This window comes from Lepidochelys olivacea, assembly GCF_965140295.1.
Source record: "Lepidochelys olivacea isolate rLepOli2 genome assembly, chromosome: 7".
In the NCBI taxonomy this organism is placed as follows: Eukaryota; Metazoa; Chordata; order Testudines; family Cheloniidae; genus Lepidochelys; species Lepidochelys olivacea.
Window position 1 is genome coordinate 75,126,195 of NC_140417.1, and position 19,647 is coordinate 75,145,841.

The following is a 19,647-nucleotide window of genomic DNA, read 5'->3' on the forward strand; positions in this document are numbered from 1 at the left end:
GGATGTGTCCTCATGAGTGCATTAGTGCTTCTCAGCATTTCATGATGGGATTTTATAGATGGATCTTAATGACAAAGCACTGGATGCATGCTTTAATGTAGGATTTTCCAAATGAGGCTTTCTAAAGTCATACATTTCTCTTTGCTTTGATAATACTAAAGGATCCATTATATTTTCCTTCAGGGACACGCTTAAAGAAAGTTAATTACTCTCAGACATAGGGTAAAAGAGCAAAGCTTAAAGTGTGTGCAGCTCACATGTCCTGCATCCTGATAACATTGTACAGTAGTGCTGAAGGCAGTTGAGTTTCCTCAAGGATAATGCTGTCCAGCTTACTGTCTCTGTCCTCAGTCCTCTCTTCCAGCTTGTACAGGGACACCACCTGTGACTCTGAGTTGGCCTTAATTACCCGGTACATAAAAGGTAGACTTGAAATATTGTCATGAATATTTGCCTGCCCAGGTTCAAAGTCTACCTATCCATCTTTACCATCACAGTGACGACAATGAGGGAAAGTAATGATATCTACAATCATTACACTCAGGATGCAGGGACAAGTCACATTTTACAAGGCTGCAATAAGAATTAATGTATCTAGTCACACACACATTACAGGAACCCCCTCTAGTCAGGATGCCTCACACTTCCCATTACAAAAAAAGGCTGCAACTATTTTTTGAAGAGCTGCATCATTTGCAGCAGGGATTTGAAATTTGGCAGTGATTAGGGAGGTTCCCTTTGCTGTTCCCCTGAGGTTGGAGCCCTATGCACAACTGCCTCATGCAAAACACAACCCTGATGCATTCACTGAGCCCATTGTACCGAATGAAGCAGGGGCCTTGTGGGAAAAAAAAAAAAAAAAAAAAGAGTACGGGACCCTGTAATTAAACTGTATCTTAATGGAGATCCACAAGGGGGCTGAATTAAGATTACATGGGCAGCCTTTCTTCTCCCATTTCTTCACTTTTGAGTGTTTGACCTTGCAACTTTTATTACATTGTTTGAAAGTAGCTGTTTGTAAAGATATGTAGAGAGAGACAAAGGAGACCCTTGTTAATCTAATATTATAGTTGTGCAATTTCATTTACTAAATTTTTGCAGACATAGAATCAATCTTTGATCACATTTGTACCAATAGAAAAGAGTTTGGCCAAATGCCTTATTAGGTGTTAGGGCTGAGAACAGAATCATTTGGCTGTGGTTCAGCATTGGTTGAAAATAAATTGATAAAAATAATATGGCTATAGCCTCCTGTTTTACCACACAGTTTGTTCAACGTTGTGATTGGTATTTTCTGCTGACTATGAACAAGCGTCACAAAGGTATTTAGGTGCCTAGACAGGCACCTAGTGGGATTAACAAAATTGCGACTATAGATTGCGTCAAACCACTTTGAAACTGGGGGTTGTATCTGCCACTTCATTTAACTGTAACCCTTCTGCTAGTCAAAGTTGGCAGCAACAAGGGCCGGGTTCAGTATCTAGGGGTTCCTTTTCAACAATACATACACAAAACCAGCTCAATTTCCCACCCAGTGACCTGGGACAATTACACACCACCCCCTGGATGCCTCTAAGAGGCAATACTTCACCTCTCGCAAACACAGAGTCTGAGTGTAGCAAAACTTTTAATAAAAGGAGGGAAGGAACTCAGCATTAATTTGGGAAAACACTGCAACTAGGGTTCATAAACATAAACCATGAGCAAAAGACGCATCCCCAAGTAAGTGGGGCAGTGTCCTTTTCCCCCTCAGGTTCTTAAATCCAGCAACCCAAAAGTCCATTTAATGTGTCAATCCCTTCTCTATACCTACTCAGTTGCTTTCCTTGGCCAGTGCAGCCCCAGAGTTCAGAGGTTTATCAGCAGAGTTCACCTCCCATCCTGCTAAGGCACTTGCTCATTGCCCCAATTGCCATAGCTCTCCACAGAGCTTTGCTCTGGCCCTCTCCACCAGCCACCCTGCTGGCCACTTGCTGCACCTCTCCACTAGCTGCCCTGCTGGCCATGCCTCTCCACCAGCTGCAATGATCAAGCAGCCTCCCTGCTGGCCACTCACCATGCCTCTCCACCCACCTCCCAGCAGGCCACTCACCAACATGTTTTCAGGGCCTGCCACTTAACAGCTGTCAGTGATTTCAGCTCTCAGTAATTTCAGCTGTTGGTGGGGAGGAGCCTCACTTCTGGTGCACACTGGGTAGTCTCTTGTAATAGAGACATTGTCCCAAAGCAGGTCTAATACTCAGTGATTTCAGCTCTGCAGGCTGTAACAAGACTCTTAATTGAGTCTAAATTAGAGGAAGGGTCAAATGGTGTTTAGGACCCTCAAACAGGGCCCACCTTCTCTCAACTCACTGTGCTCTGGAACCCATATCCCCTGCCTAGCGAGTGCCGTTCAGTTGAAGGTGAATACCTCCATCAGGATATGTCAGGTACAGTTCTGCTGCCCTCGGCTCACACAACAAGAGTAACAACACTTTATTACTCCTGCCCCAATAACAAGGAGATTGGGGATCCAACATCAGCCTCAAGTGATCATTTGTGCAAGTAATCCCATCATGCTGAGCACCTATGCAGGGTGGGTGTGTCCATGCAAACGACATCAGCTCCTGAAGTCCTTTTCCACAGCTCACCACTAGATGTCAGGGGAGACCTCATTCAGACTCTGCTTACATCACATAGCTGTAATAAACCAGTAAGCTCCTTTATTCAACCAGGTAGCTAAATAGTGGCCTCAACGACAAACACAAGCATATGTCACTGCCCAAAACAATGGCCCGTGAGTGGAGGGGTTTCAGGGGCTAGTGTTCTGTGAAGGTTTGCGAGTCTCTCAGAGAAACAGAAGAAAGACCAGAAAGGCCAAGGAAGCACTAGACGCAGCCTGAACAAGCACTGAGAGTGAGGTCCTGAGAAAAGCTTGGTCTAGATAATACTTAATGGTCTAGATAATACTTAGTCCTGCCATGAGTGCAGGGGACTGGACTAGATGACCTCTACGAAAACCCCAAAGAAAACATTTTGGGCTGTGAGCAGGTTGACGGGCTTGGAGCTATGAGCAAAGAAACTGTCTCTTGCTATTTTATTCCTCCCATGTTGAGGGAAACAGGACTTTTCTTTGCAAATAAACAAGATTGCATCAAAGATTTCTGACTCGGTCCTCAAATTCTCTTCCTAATAAAAACAGCCCACAGGACCCCAAACTTTGGCTAACCACTCAGGTCAGTAAAAGAGTAACAGTACCAAGGCAGGGAATTAGGTACCTATCCTGGTTAGGCACTTTTGTAAATCTCACTAAGGACCTATCTGCATTGTTAGGGGCCTAGATACATTTGAAAATGTGGCCTTAGGAGAAAAAAAACCTCACTACTTTCTGGAGAACCAGCACTCAGCTTGGGGTGGTGGGGGGACTGTGCTTCCAAGATCAACCCACATGAGACACCACTAAAAGTAGATTTTACAGCTATTCAAAATATGATCATACATGCTCTTCGACTTGGCTTGTACACCTTAATGGACTTTCATGGGATGTGGGGATGCTTAGATGCCTTGCTGGGCTCTGTCACTCACAGAAGTACATGTGGATCTTCATAATATGAGACTCCCCATCCTTTCTTATCTACTTTGACAAGCTTTAAATGTCTATGTTGGCATCGTTGGGTATCACCTCATTGAAATGAATGGTCAGTTGGCACTTCTTAGAGTTATTGGTTCAGAGTCTGCACAGGCAGGCTGTCAAGGTTCCTCCCCCACTCTGAATGCTAAGGTACAGATGTGGGGACCTGCATGAAAACCTCCTAAGCTTATCTTTACCAGTTTAGGTCAGAAAGTTCCCCAAGGTACAAAATATTCCACCCTTTGTCCTTCGATTGGCCACTACCACAACCAAACAAATACTGGTTACTGGGGAAGAGCTGTTTGGAAACGTCTTTCCCCCCCAAACACTTCCCAAAACCTTGCACCCCACTTCCTGGACAAGGTTTGGTACAAAGCCTCACCAATTTGCCTAGGTGACTACAGACCCAGACCCTTGGATCTTAAGAACAATGAACAATCCTCCCAACACTTGCACCCCCCCTTTCCTGGGAAATGTTGGATAAAAAGCCTCACCAATTTGCATAGGTGACCACAGACCCAAACCCTTAGATCTGAGGGCAATGAAAAAGCATTCAGTTTTCTTACAAGAAGACTTTTAATAGAAATAGGAGTAAATAGAAGTAAAGAAATCCCCTCTGTAAAATCAGGATAGTAGATACCTTACAGGGTAATTAGATTCAAAACACAGAGAATCCCTCTAGGCAAAAACTTAAGTTACAAAAAAGATACACAGACAGAAATAGTTATTCTATTCAGCACAATTCTTTTCTCAGCCATTTAAAGAAATCATAATCTAACACGTACCTAGCTAGATTACTTACTAAAAGTTCTAAGAGTCCATTCCTGGTCTAACCCCGGCAAAGGCAGCATAAAGACAGATCCACAGACCCTTTGTTTCTCTCCCTCCTCCCCCCAGCTTTTGAAAGTATCTTGTCTCCTCATTGGTCATTTTGGTCAGGTGCCAGCGAGGTTACCTTTAGCTTCTTAACCCTTTACAGGTGAGAGGAGTTTTTCTGTGGCCAGGAGGGATTTTAAAGGGGTTTACCCTTCCCTTTATATTTATGACACAGGCAGATACCATTGTCTCAGTTACACGTGGGTGGGGGGGGGGAGTTGTCCACATGCTGCCACAATCTGGTCTATATGGAATGATTTGTAGAGCACTCTGAAGCACTGTGCTCTGACTGCCTCACCTAGACCTTGCTGGCACAAACTAAAAGGACTGTGTTCTGGACTACATTAATGTGAATTATATAACTTTTTAGTTTGTGCCAGACATTTAGACAAGACCTTGGTTCACATTTTCAAGGCTATCTAAGCCAACTTAATGGCCAGAGTCTTTTTTTTTTCTTTTGAGATGACGCTTAGATTTCAGAGAATAAGAAGGTGTCATGAAGAAGGTACCAGTACACTGAGCTGGTGTGAACCAGCTGAATCTGTGCCCAGGTGGGAACAGACCAGTTGATGACTGGCAGATCAGTTCCCACTGGTGACTCCAGTTCCTCAGAGCAGCTCCTGATTCCTCTTTCTCCACAGCATTTGCCCATAATGAAAACAACCAGACTGGGTCCTCCCTCTTTCTCACTACTTTGATGGGCATCTTGGGTCACTCCTGTAAGGGTAGCTGAAAAGAAAGGAGGAGAAGCCTGTGTCATGTGATATACAGCTCGCCATGGAGCACAGGCTGGGAACCACCAATGTAAAGAATTCTTGTTGAAAAGATTAAAAACAAAAATGGGCCCACTCTGCAAAATTCAGGCCTAGCTGTGGATTTCAGGCACCCCAAGTGTTGGGAGTCTGTTTCAGCCTATTAAACAGATAGGGGCCATTTATGAAACTTGGGCCTAGAGCAAGCCTCAGATTCCAAATATATCCCAAATTCCTGGGTGTGTGGATTTCAGCGTTTGGGTCAGACCTAGCTCCAGATCAAAGCCACAACTGTGCTAAAAAAACTGTATTAATTAAAAAAGATTTGACAAGCAGTTTAGCACCACAGTTGCCTCCTTTAATTTTTTTAGAAAATATTTTATAATTGACATTAGGATTTGAAATCTCTCTCTTTAAAAACCTAACCTCTCTCTGAATAATGAGAAATAAAATAAAAATATTCACCTCTCACATGTAATCTACTGCACAGCAAGCAGAAGGAACATGGAATACAGAGCTATTGCTGACAGAGTTAATGGTGCTGGTGCATGAGGGAGGACTAAACCAAACCCATATGCTACCATATTTAAAACATGCTTACCAAATGGGCTAAATTTGTAGGGAAATATTATTGGGTCTGACTTTCAGAACAGGTCCAGGCATATCTGTGAAATGTGCATCTGTTTGCATGCACTTATGTCCACGTACCTGCGTATCAGAGACACTGGCAAGTACATGGCAAGTGTTCCCATGCCTTCCCAATTTGCTTTACATGTACAAAAATGTTCACCCCATAAAGGCACAATTGCATGTGCACTGTGGCCAGATCTTCTGCATGGAGGGTGGCCTGGTTTTTAAATATCAGACCCTCTGTCGTCAAGCTTCTCAAATGGTTCTATAATGGAGAGTAAAAAAGAACAGGATTTGAATATGTCTCTTTAACCATTGTCAAGATTATCACACTGATATCATGTCCCTTTGTAAACCATTTGACTCATTTTCTTTAGCAAGAATTCTAAACTCTGTACAGGAAATTGCATTTCAACCAGTAGTTTTTTCATTTTTCCTTTTTTTCCTTCTCCTTCGGTGTCAACTTCATCTTGCCATTGCAGTAGGATAAGGCAGAATGCAGGGCGCTAGAGCAGGAAAAGTAATATGAAAAGCTCTCCTTCATATTGCTGGGTATTACATCAACAGTGGAAGGGGTGAAGACTGGCAGCCCAAAGAACCCAGGAAGGCAGATGTATTGTCTGCCCCCACTGCAGGCACAATCAGCTTCTTCAGTCCATATTTACTCTGGATTGCTGGGCTTATTTCTCTGCTGCTCTCAGGTGTTGCATACTCAGAGCAGTTTAATGGTCACTCATGAGGATCATCTCATTGCTTATTTTGAGTGTTTTGCTTTGAATTCAGAGACAAAGCTGTATTGCCTGGTTAGCGATGTTGATGGTTATGGAAATGTCACTCACCATTGCTCCATGCTTGGTACTACACTGACATCTTGTGGCCCTTAACCTTGCTGAGCTGGTAAACAAGGCCAGAAAATGTTAAGCAAGGTTGTAGTGAAATTAAGATTATGAAAGCAGCATTGATTTTCCTCTAGGTGGAGTTCCTTGTATCTTCCCAAATTCATGCTTTATGTGCCCCTCATTGCTAACAAACTTCTATGCTTAATTACAGACATTTAACAACCATCAAGACAAAAGCAGCAATGAATAAATTGTGAGGATAACTCAGCTCTGCAGCTATTAAGTTCCTGGAACAGGAATTAGATATTCCTCAGTGGAAGAAGAAAGCAAATATCAGAAACACCCAGTGCTTTCACATTCCATTAGCAGGCTATGCATTTGATTTTATAAGGCTCAGGGTCAGCAGTGCTGTGAAAGTGTCTCTGAGTTACTTATGCTGCTAGCTGATAAATGCACCCGAGCTAAGAGAAAACACAGGCCCAGTTTAAGTTTAAATGCTGAGATTTGGGAATTGCAAATTAGAATAGTAGTAAGAACAGTTAATTAAAATCTATTTAATGAACATATCACTAGTGTTGGCAGAACCGGGTAGCCCACAGAGCTGTCTCTTTCACAATGGTGACACATGTACAGTTGAAATAAAAGGCACTCCTATCATCCTACAACGTTTCAGTTGCACATATATCAGTCTCCAAGCACAGCTACTTTATATGCCTGCCAGAACTCCCTATTATGCTTATGCCTATTTGGGCTGCTGTACAGAAATTAAAATCTGTTAGAGAGTCTAGTTATTTGCCAGGTGTCTCGCTGGTGTAAGTTTAACTGTAAGCAAATGTTCTGACAATGCTAAAAGTAAACAGAGTAGCAAAAACATGGGAGCCAAGTATCAGATAGCAAGGTGATGGGCATGGTATATGAACCTAAATAAGGAGACAGATAGATACAAACCAAATTGTAAAACGGCCTTGCGCTATCAGAGTAGTGGGAGGTGGGGGGCGGGCAGGTATATCTAAGTAGCTGTACTTACCGTGTTAAAACAAATTTGCTTTTCATCTTCATAAAATTAGGTAAAATAAAAACCAATAAAGAACTGGTTTGTATAATCAAATATGTGAATTGTCACGGGTAAGGTGCAGCCTCAGGATTGTGAGGTAGGAAGTGCAAATGTCCATAGGGTCATTGCTGTCAGAAATAACGGAAGAAGAGTAGAGCAATGCTGCAAAAATCCTACTCTTATCAGTCTAACTTCTGTCCCTATTAAAATAATGGAAGACACAGGAAGAGAAAAATATCACTAAACCTCCAAAGCTTGATCCCCACTGGCAAAAGAGAAAAGAAACAATGATCTCTTGTGCCAGGAGCTGGCCTTGCATCTGTGGGGAGCTTGCCCATGTTGGAGAGTGGGTTTCCACAAGGACACTGGCAGAGGAGGCTTCTTTAGCCTGTGGGAACGTATTCATAGAAACCCCAGCATGGAGGCTGTTTGTGACTGTGCTGACTCAGCACATCCTTCAGTAACTCTGGCTAAACCCTACATCTCTCGATGACCAAGGCTGTCCACCTTTGGGTTACTCTAGCCAGCTGCAGGAGCATTGCATTTAGCTGAGTGTGATGATTTGTATGTGCAGATTGCCTTCTTGCTTATTGCTTCCTGCTCCCTGTTGTTTCTTTGTTACTGCTGCCTGAATTCAGTGCTCCAGCATGGGTTTGGACATAGTTTTGCATTTATGCATTTATTCAGTGCATGATGCTACATACCTGCCATTTAGACTGTTAGTATGTTTCGTACAGACTGTTGCTGACTTAATTGGTTCATGTTGGTTATTACATCTTTTGGTTGACCACCTACCTGCATTTCTTGTGTTGATTTCCTTGTGTTTTGGGATTATGGTTCTGGGGTGCATCAGAGCATAACATGAAGGCAATGAGTGCTTCTGTTCTGCAACTCAGGCTACCTGCACCTCCTTCGACTGTTGACTGGTGATACTTCACTTGGAATTTTCAGAAATATGTGCAGATCCTGAAGCTCTTCCATGCTGCTAGGTTACCCTTGCTGCAGAACTGCTTAGGCCGCAATGGCATTTATATTTATGTTGGTCTCCCAGAGCCCAAGTCCTCCTTTGGTGTGCCTATGCAGCCCCTCCATGTGTATTTTGGGACTGAAGACTCTGTTTTGCAAAAGAGGAAAATGATTTCTGAAGCTCAACAGCAGCCCAGCAAAACCATATATGAATTTGCATGTTGTTTACAGTAGTTAGCCCAAGACTGTGAATTTGCAGATGTTGATGATGATCATGGTCAGGGATATTTGTGTGATTGGTGGAGCCAGTGGCCACCTGGGTGAACAGCTACTGGATGAAGATACTAGAACTCTGTCTTCTGATGCTGCAGTTGCTAGGAGCGAGGCATTTGAGAGGACTCAAGCTGAAAGGGGTTCTATGTCTCAGACTGCTGCTACCTTTGTATCTATACGTAAACCATCAGCTGCTCCACCTGTTTCCATAGGACACTACCTACAACCTCGACAATGAAATTTACCGGCTCCTCACTGTTTCTGCTGTGGTTGTATGGGTCACTTGGCCAATTTCCCTGCCTGCTTGGCTAGATCTGCTATGTGCTGGGTTTGTGGGAAGGAAGGACACTAAGTTAGCATGCCATGACACTGGTTCACAATGATGGGAGCCCTGAAGTTCAAACTGTAAATCTGACGCGGCATGAGACCACCTTCACTAGGGACTCTGACGTTTCCTTTAGTACGATCTTCTCATATGGCAAGGTGCTGGAGCTGGTATCCTGTATTATTGAAATTAACGGTACACTGTTGAAGTGCCTAGTGGATATGGGTGCTGAAGTTAACCTTATCCTCGGTGGATTAGTTCATAATATGGACTTTTGTCTGACTACAGTGGTCATAAAAGCTTGGAATTTGTATACTATGCAGACAATGTGTGAAGCTGTATGTTCTGTGATCTACAAGGCATAGCCTTGACTACAAAGTTTTACATTGTTAAAGGCATGGCTGCGATTGCTGTCCTACGATCTGTGCTTACAGCTTTGTGTTATGCTTGAACCTGCGTAGGACACCTCAGGTGTGGCTATGTTGCCTAGAATAGAAGGAATACCCAACCCTTGGACACCATGGTTTATTTAATGATGATGGTGTTGTGTCCACAGGATATGTGTACTCTCTGCAGTTGGATTCAAATGCCAAGCCATTTGAACCACCTGCACATTGTGTTCTTCCTGCACTTGTAGACAAGATCCAAGCAGAACTGCAGAGCATGAAAGATAATAGTATCATTCAGGCAGTGGAAGGGCCTATGTATTGGAGCTTTCCCCTGGTGATTGTACAGAAGAAGAAATCGCAGCATTCAACTGTGCACAGATTTTAGGGCACTTAATAATTATGTGAAATGTGAACAGTTTCAATTGCCAACCTTTGAAGAGGTGACATGCTGGTATGTGGATCCTAGATTTTCTCTGTGTTACTGGCAGATACCTGTGGTTGAAAGTTTACAGTTGTTATTGACTTTCAGAACATCATTTGGGAGGTACTACTACCAACAACTCCTTTTGGTTTAGTTTCTGCTCCTAAGGTTTTTCAGAGAGTGGTCTCTTAGCTACTTGATAATATCCAGGGTGCATGTTGCTTTTTGGATGACATTATTATCTTTGCTAAGACTCTTCGTGAGCACAGGTGCTAACCTGACTCTAACATGTTGGCATAAAGTTGAATGTTGCCAAGTGCAGTTTTGTAAAAGATGCTGTAGGAGTTTCTAAGGCATTCTCTCTTGGTTGATGGTGTGAAACAAACACCTGAACACCCACAAGCTCTTGCTTCACTACTATTACCCACTGATCATAGCAGTTTATACTTGTTTCTTGCCCTAGCTCAATACATACATAATGCTCTGCTGGTATTGCTGTTCTGGGGTGCAGCAGCGCATAACACTGAGTAGATAAGTAAATATTGCAAGTACCTCTTACCACTGCAACCTAAGCTGATGTCCTACGATTGGGGCCTTGTATATCCCAATTTAGTATCTAGCTGCTAGGGTGTAATAGTACCAGGAGCAATAGGCAGCTTGGTTATAGGGAAATATATATCTTACCAAATTATTGTGACATTGTAATTGAAAAATTAGTAAGAAAGGAAATGCATTTGATTTGAATAAAGCATTTAATACAATGTCTCTGAAAATCCAAAAGAAATCAAAATAATAATTCAAATCTGCTTGATTAAAAACCATTGTGGATTGAAAACTAGCGAGGAGACCATAAGCGGAGGGTAACAATAAACTGCTAGGCATCATGTTGGAAGGAGGAATCAAGAGGACACCTCCTTCTCTAGGTCTTTATGGCTGTGGAACAAATTCCTTGGGGAAGTTACCTGCTGGGAACTATCCTGTGTTGGCAAGGAGCCAAAGTGAGAGTTTGGTCTAAATTGTGTTTTTCCATATCTCACCTCTATGATTAGTGGCAAGCCATTTGGAAAATAGAATCACAAGCCGTAGATTAGGACATATTCACAGTTGGAAAAGGAACATCCCCCAATGTTGACCCAATGTTGCTTATTTCCCCTCATTTGCTCCATGATGTCAGCAGGATTTTAGGAGCTAAAATCCAAATTATGTAGTATGCAATTAAGCAAGTAATGAAATTGGCCACCACAATAAGATTGCATAAACAAAGCCAGAATCATTGCCCTGCTTTGCTCCTTGTGCACCGCTCAGAGAAGACTGGCCGTAACCACCCTGCTGAGGATAACCTTGACAGAGAAGAGTCTCCCGTAGGGGTACAGCAGGCATAGCTGTTTCCTACATTTCCCTCCTTGCAGCCCTGGGACAAAGAGGATGTGTTGGGAGAGGAGGAGTGGCTGGAGTATGATGCCCATCACCTGCCCCCTGCTGGGAGAATCTATTACCAGCTGGCACAAGTTAGCAGAGATCCTAGGCTCCTCAAACTGGAGCCAGGGCTGGAACAGAGAATCTGGGTGATCTGACTAGCTTCCTGAGAGCTCTTTGTCTCCCTGCTGTACTCAGTAGTCCCTGAGTGTGACAGAAAATCTAGCTCACAGTACACACAGGTGGCTCAAATACAAAACTAATAGAAGAGGTTAGGTCAGCTACAGAAGAGAATGGTGTCAAATGTGAAAAAATAGTTTTGCTTGGTCTTGCAGTTTCATTTCATTTATGTCCGTCTATATCTGTACATTCAATTCTTATGAAAGCTGCTAGACTGACAGCCTCAGAGACTGAACTACTCTCTGAACAGGTACCACATGAGCAATGGCAGTGCCCACTTTATTCACACTCCTCTGCCCATGTGCCTTCAGCCTGAACTGGAGATGGGGCCAGCTCTAGAAGAAAGAAGAAAAGGAGGACTTGTGGCACCTTAGAGACTAACCAATTTATTAGAGCATAAGCTTTCGTGAGCTACAGCTCACTTCCTCAGATGCATCTGAGGAAGTGAGCTGTAGCTCACGAAAGCTTATGCTCTAATAAATTGGTTAGTCTCTAAGGTGCCACAAGTCCTCCTTTTCTTTTTGCGAATACAGACTAACACGGCTGTTACTCTGAAAGAAGAAAGAAGGTAATTCATTCTGCCTTCTCCTCCTGTCCTTGGCCTCCCAGTTGAGACTACTGACTACAGGGCCGGGTTAGAGCCAGTTGCAATGACAGTTTTCTAATGTAACACCTGACTCTGAGAGCAGCTCCTGAAAAGGTGGTGTGAGAAACCACCACCCTTATTTGGCTTAATTTCTTAATGAATACAGAGAGAGAGAGAAAGAGAGAGAGCATAAAAACCTCCAACAACAAAAGTCCATCCACTAGGAAACGTATCATCAGCCATAAGAAATATGAGAGAAAAGACAGACATATTATTAGGAGGTAGAAAAGCCCAGCTGATAGTATAATCAGTACTAGAAGAGAAGAAAATTCTCATACTAGGACATTTTATGGCTCTGTGACTGCCTGAAAGTTGGGCAGCATGGAGAACTACAGCATTTGAATTAAAGTCGCACGTGTATTAACATCATTAGGAAGTACCACTTCTTTGTGAACCTAGCCCCAGTGGCTTGTTATGAATACTGGAAAAAACATAATTGCATGGTAACATTTGTTATATATGTTTAATTTGATCTCTGTATTATTTAGTAGGGAGGGAGAATATTTTGCTAATATTTTGCTGCGCCAATTTAGAAAAAATCCAGTAAGGTAGAAGCAAATTGTGCCAAATTGCTCTTATGATTGGAGCAGAATGTTTCTGAGACACCATCTGCAAGGCTTTTCCCATGAAAATCAAAATGTGCACACATTCCCTTTGCAAAAACACAGTTGTGGGAGCTTGAATGCTGTTCATCCGGCTGCTTTGCAATGGGCTCCTGGAAGCTGCTTCTATGTTTTACCAGTGCAAACAACATGGCCCTTCAACATAATCCATTAATAACAAAACACTCATTGTTCTTATGGAAATTTACAATTGAGATAAAAATAGCTAATATTGCTTTTAACTGTGCTGATATGCAAAGTTCCAAGGCACTTTTTGTAAAGGTAACAAATGATGTACATAATTTATTATTATATTATTATACTTATTTTTATTAATAGCAGTATTCCAAACCCTGAAGTCAGTGAAAGCTTTGGTTAGGTAAAAACAAAGAGACTGTCAGACTTTCTTCTCATTTCAAAATCTCAGATAGATTAATATTTCTGAAATACAGGAAGCTGATTCAGTTGTGGTGGGACATATTACAGAAACTAACATTTCCACCCTTATATTTTCGAATTGTATTTAGGAAAGAAAAGTCATGGAATTAAAAAAAATACTGTTTGTAAGATTACATTTCAGGTTAATGCTGTTTGCCAGTACTGTATCCTGGGAGAGTCTCAACCACTGGTAGAACATGGCAGTAGCTTCCATGTGCCCTGACCTGGGAAGTGCATCGCAAATGACCGGAATCTTACACCCAGAGAAAACAACTAAACAGCATAGTTATGAAATGGGGGGAACTGAACATGAACTTGCCACTATTGCACTAACGCAAGAGTATTTTCATTGTGTCTCTTTAGTATTTTCTAAATATTGCTTTGGATCAGAGCTTATAGTTGCCACTGAGAAGGTGTGGACTAAGGATTGGCAGGTGAGGGTTAGGGTTAGGGAACAGAAATGTCCCTGAAAAGATCTTGAGGGACAGCCCCCCATTATGAAATAGCTTGACAGCTACTGCTATAGGCAGTGGACAGTTTAGCTTGGGGCAAAAGCGTCAATATTACGTAGCTCTCATATAGCACTTTTTAACACTGTAGATCTCAAAGCACTTTACCAAAGAGGTAAGCATCATTCCTATTTAGGGTAATCATACTATTTTAAAGCTAAAATCAATATTGCCTGAGATGAACCATGTAATGATTTATTCTGGAGTATTTTATCATTAATCAAACATTGTCTTGGAGGTGTGCTAATAATCAGAAATAAAATTGGTTGTGAATGTGCATATGGTAGGAGAGTTGATTATCCTCAGTGCACTTCCTTTGGCTCAAAAGGTCTGAACCAGGGAACCCAGTTACTTCTAATTACATGGAATATGGCATCTCATTGCATACGAGGTACACAAGGTCACCCTAGCACTTTATAGATTTTAGTTTAGTGCTATTCCAGGAAGGTCTATAAAGAAAGTCAAGCTATGACAGTCCACTTCATTTTGCTTTTCTTCTCATTACTTTAGTATCCATTATGAGACATAAAAAGAGATGGTTCAAATTAAATTTACATCCCATCTCAAATTTTCTATTGCAAATTGAAAACGCCATAATCTCAGGCTTGCAGATTATATCTGGAAGGCACTCATGCAGCCTGTGCAGGCCTTGTAACTGAATAGGTATAGCTTACCCCCTATTGGTCATTGCCTACCAGACAGCGCCCACACTAGCTATATAAGAACCCAGGAAGTGCCAGTCAGCGTCTGCTCAACGTAGCATCTACGCCTCACCTGAGAGGTGTGGTGCTCTTGGAATAAAGCCTGATGCTACTTCAGCCAAACCTAAGTCTGTTGTTAGTGTTATCTTGCTCCATGGCAGTGTGTCTGTTGTTCTTTTTCTTGCAACCTGTTCTGTGCTAAAGATCTCTATGTAGCCAATCAACATCCTGTTTCCTAGTGTACAATGTACACCCATCCAGGAATCCCATACCTTTCTTTATGTTTACCCTGTTCATTTAGAAAAAAGGTGGTCTTGTGGTTAACACGTATGAGACTCAGGAGACAGCAGTTCTCTTCCTGTCCCTACCATAGACTTCTTTTGTAGTCTAGGGCAAGTCATTTAGAACCAAATCCAGTAATCCATTAAAATTAAGCTCATGCGTAAACGCTTTGCTAACTCAGAGCCTATATCTCACTTTTTTTTCCAGCATTGGATTTCAGTCCCAGCCTTCCAAATGCAGGAAGAATGATTATATGCAGGACACAGCTGATTAATCAAGTTTCAGAGGGGTAGCTGTGTCAGTCTGTATCAGTAAAAACAACGAGGAGTCCTTATGGTAACTTAGAGACTAACAAATTTATTTGGGCATAAGCTTTCATGGGCTATAACCTGGGGAAGTGAAGAAACGGATTGACAGAGCCAGAGGGGGACCTAGAAGTCACCTACTACAGGACAGTCCCAACAAAGAAAGTAACAGAACTCCACTAGCCATCACCTACAGCCTGCAACTAAAACCTCTTCAGCGCATCATCAAGGATCTACAACCTGTCCTGACGGATGATCCCTCAATCTGAGACCTTGGGAGCCAGGCCAGTCCTAGCTTACAGACAGCCCCCTAACCTGAAGTGAATACTCACCAGCAACTACACACCACACAACGGAAACACTAACCCAGGAACCAACCCCTGCAACAAACCCGGTTGCCCCGTTGCCTGTCCGCATATCTATTCAAGGGACACCATCATAGGATCCAAACACATCAGCCACACCATCAAAGGCTCATTCACCTGCACATCTACCAATGTGATATATGCTATCATGTGCCGGCAATGCCCCTCTGCCATGTACATTGACCAAACCGGACAGTCTCTATGAAAAAGAATAAATGGACACAAATCAGACATCAAGAATTATAACATTCAAAAACCAGTCGGAAAGCACTTCAATCTCCCTGAACACTCAATAACAGACTTAAAAGTTGCCTTTCTTCAACAAAAAAAACTTCAGAAACAGACTCCAACAAGAAACTGCGGAACTTGAATTAATTTGCAAACTTGTCACCATCAAATTGGGCCTGAATAAAGACTGGGAGTGGCTGGGTCACTACAAAAAATAATTTTCCCTCTGCTGATACTCACATCTTCCTGTCAACTGCTGGGAATGGGCTACATCCACCCTAATTGAATTGGCTTCATTAGCACTGACCCCCCCACACACTTGGTAAGGCAACTCCCATCTTTTCATGTGCTGTATATTTATACCTGCTTACTGTGTTTTCTACTCCATGCATCTGATGAAGTGGGTTACAGCCCACGAAAGCTTATTCCCAAATAAATTTATTAGTCTCTAAAGGTGCCACAAGGACTCCTTGTTATTTTTACTGATTATTCAAGTGTATTTAATATTTCATCAATGCATTCATCCTTTATGTATGTATGTATGTATGGGAAATCAGTGGATTTATACCGGGGTCAATTTGGCTCATTACTTTTAAAAAGTGACAAAATATTACTGTTTTAGAACCATTATTTGAAGGGACCCTTTTCACCTAACTTGGTATCTGATTTCTCTCCCTATGCCCCGAATTTTGAGGGTGTGAATAAAATAAGAACCGGATCTGAACTCTCCCTGGTATGGAAATTGCAAAACAAAATCTGAAGAGATGTATTTTTGCACCCCTGATTTCACCCATCTCTATTAAAGGAAATATTACCATAAACAGGCAATATATTCTACATGCCTGAGCAGATCCAAGATCAGAAATAAAGTCTAAAAACTGCTATCATACAATAAAACAAACAAAAAAGCCCACTAGCTAAGTTAGCTACTGCTTTGTGATCATGAAGGGCTCATCTCCTCATCCAGTCAACAAGATAATTGAATAATATGGGTGACAGAACACAGCCCTGCCAAGCTCTTAAGCTGACCTTGAACTGTTCATGATACACACAAACCTCTTGCATTAGTCTCATGGGAATGAGCTCTGAGTAACCAGATTGATTTCAGGCCATCTTTCCCAGGGATAACCTACAAAGGTTCAATGGGTTGAGTTAAATATTGCATTAAAATTGACCAAAACAATAGCAGTTTGCAGTCAATATTTCTGTCAAGAATCTGCAATACATTCCTACCTTGGGTACATATGGACCACTTTAAAATGCAGCAGCATATAATTTCCCAGGTTATATTCTATGGTTGGCTACAGCATCTTTACATCCTTCTAAAAGTGTAATGGGATTACATATATGTGCACTTTAAGGCCCCCATTACATTGCCAGAGTGAAACTGAGAATTCAGGCCAATATCAGTTAGTATTGTTATAATTATTTATTGAACATAGTCACATGCATGGCATTTTCTTGAGCTTCCAGGAGATTACAGTCTAGAGACACATTTGTAGCCAGTTGCTACTATATTACTTTGTGGTGATAAAGAATATTTAGCTATGGGTTGTTCAAGTTTAAAATGAAGGCAGGCTGAAATAAATTGTAATATTCTTTTTGCAACTGGAGCAGAAATGCATCTAAGACACCATCTGCAATGGTTATGTCAAAAAAGCAAAGAACTTAAGTTTCCTTTGGAGGAAATATACCATAGTCACGGGATTTTCTATGCTTTTCAACCTGTTCCTTAGCCCCATGTGTTTTATACTATGTGTTAGCTCAGTGCACATGCAAGCTCTGGTATGATCTGCTAATCTCTAGGGTAGGGTGCTTGCAGAGAGCACTAACCATGAAAGAAAAAGCCCAATCATTTGGCTAAGGGCAGTAGTCTAAGAGTTCAGTAGGTAACAGGCACTTCTAAGGTATCCAAACAAAAGCTGGCATTTCTGAGCTGCCTGATAGTGCTGGCCATCTTGATAAAAACAAACAGGACATGCTTTTTGACACTGGTATAGGATCCCAGGGTAAGAGACTATTTCTCTTCATGCAAAAAATAGACGGAGTAGATATGCATATCTCAAGGATGGCCTAGAGGTAACAGAACTGAAAAATGTTTGAAACAACAATGGTGATGTGGACTAACCATAGAGAAGTACAAGAGGAAAGGAAGAGTACAAGATCAGGGTTGGACTCTTCTGTTGGCTTCTCCATCAATAATCTTGCACCCCCCATTTCAACCTGGATATTACAGGAAAACAAAGATATGATTAACTAGCCCTAAAAGTGTTAGTATGAAAGGTAAGGAAGAAATAGACTCATAGAATGGGACACTAATATTCATCACAACACAGTCAGATGAGACAGTCAAACAAACAGGATTGTGACAGGGTGCTAAGCAGAAAACTGCTTAGCCAACCCTCTCTCACTCCAGCTCCAGTTAAGGGAGGTGAATTGGAGCTGGGTAGATCACCTGGCCCTGATTGGGAAAGCTGGAACAGCTGCTGTCTCATCAGGCTGGGGCTGGAAGACAGGGGAGGAGTTGATCAGGCTGTAAGCTGCACTAGAGGAAAGGCAGTGAGGGGAAGCAGAGAGAGATAGTTTGCCCCCTCTCTCGCTGGTGGACTGTAAGAAGGGGACTATGTGTATAGTAGAAAGGTGGTAGGAACACAACCTGTAAATAAAAGCACCAGGTGAGCACTACACCAAGGTTTCTGTGTGACTTTCTCAGCCCAGTGGGGGCAGGAGCTAGGAGGGCCGTGCAGGGATGGTGTTACAAGGATGTTTGGGAAAGCTCTCCTACCTCTTTTCCTCAAATTGTTTAATAGGGCAATAAGATCCCTAGGAGAGTAATACTTGAATCGGTATTAAGTAGCATGGATGTTAAAGTCTTATAGTGATAAGTTGCTTCATTGTGAAATACCGTTGCCTTATACTGGATTACATGAATGCCAATTTAGACAAGTTAATGATATGTGGTTTGAGACAAGTTGAAGATATGTGATGTAGACATAAAAACTATTGTGTGTTAGTCTGGCCCATTCAAGGACATACTAGACATGTGAAGAACCTGAGATAGCTGAGACACAATCATAAGATGTGGTAAAAAATCAAACAAAATAGTAATAGTTCACCATTCTATAGTGCTATTCATCCCCAAGGATTGCACAGTGCTGTGCAAACTATGTACATGAAAGCGGTTACACAGCCACTTCTGGGATGGGTGTGTAGCAGGCACACAACTCAAAAGGAGATGACAATTTGGCAAAGGATACCCCTTAAAACCCTATTCTTATGGAAAACTTCATAGGACCTCAGAGCACACAATGCCTCAGATTTTATGGTATACTTCAAGGACTGAATATATACACAGTTCCTTTGTCAGATGAAGGATAAGTCAAAGCTGTTGGGATTCAAAGCTATATTTCCAGGGTGCATAGGTATTTCAAATCCGATACTAATTCATCCCCTCCAGCTTTTCCGAATGTCTAAGGAGTGGTGCATTTAAGACAAGTCAGAATAAATTATTCCAGTAACTTCAAAGAGGTTTGTTAGAGCACAATTAGGGTACTTTGGCCAGCTTTAGGCACTATCCTACAGGAAAGATCAAGAGGAGGGCAACAAGAATGTTAGCAGTGATCAGTGTATTCAGTTACAGCCAGACTAAAAACTAGGAATGTACCTGCTAGATATAAAAAGATTGCTAGTGCATTCTGACTGACGTTTGTTACATGTTATGACAGCTTTGTCAATAAATCATATTTTGATATGGGATACAGTAAATTTAGGAAGGGGCTAAGAAAATCTGATTCTTGTCTCTTTAAATGCAGACAGTAAGCTGTATTCTTATTAATACTT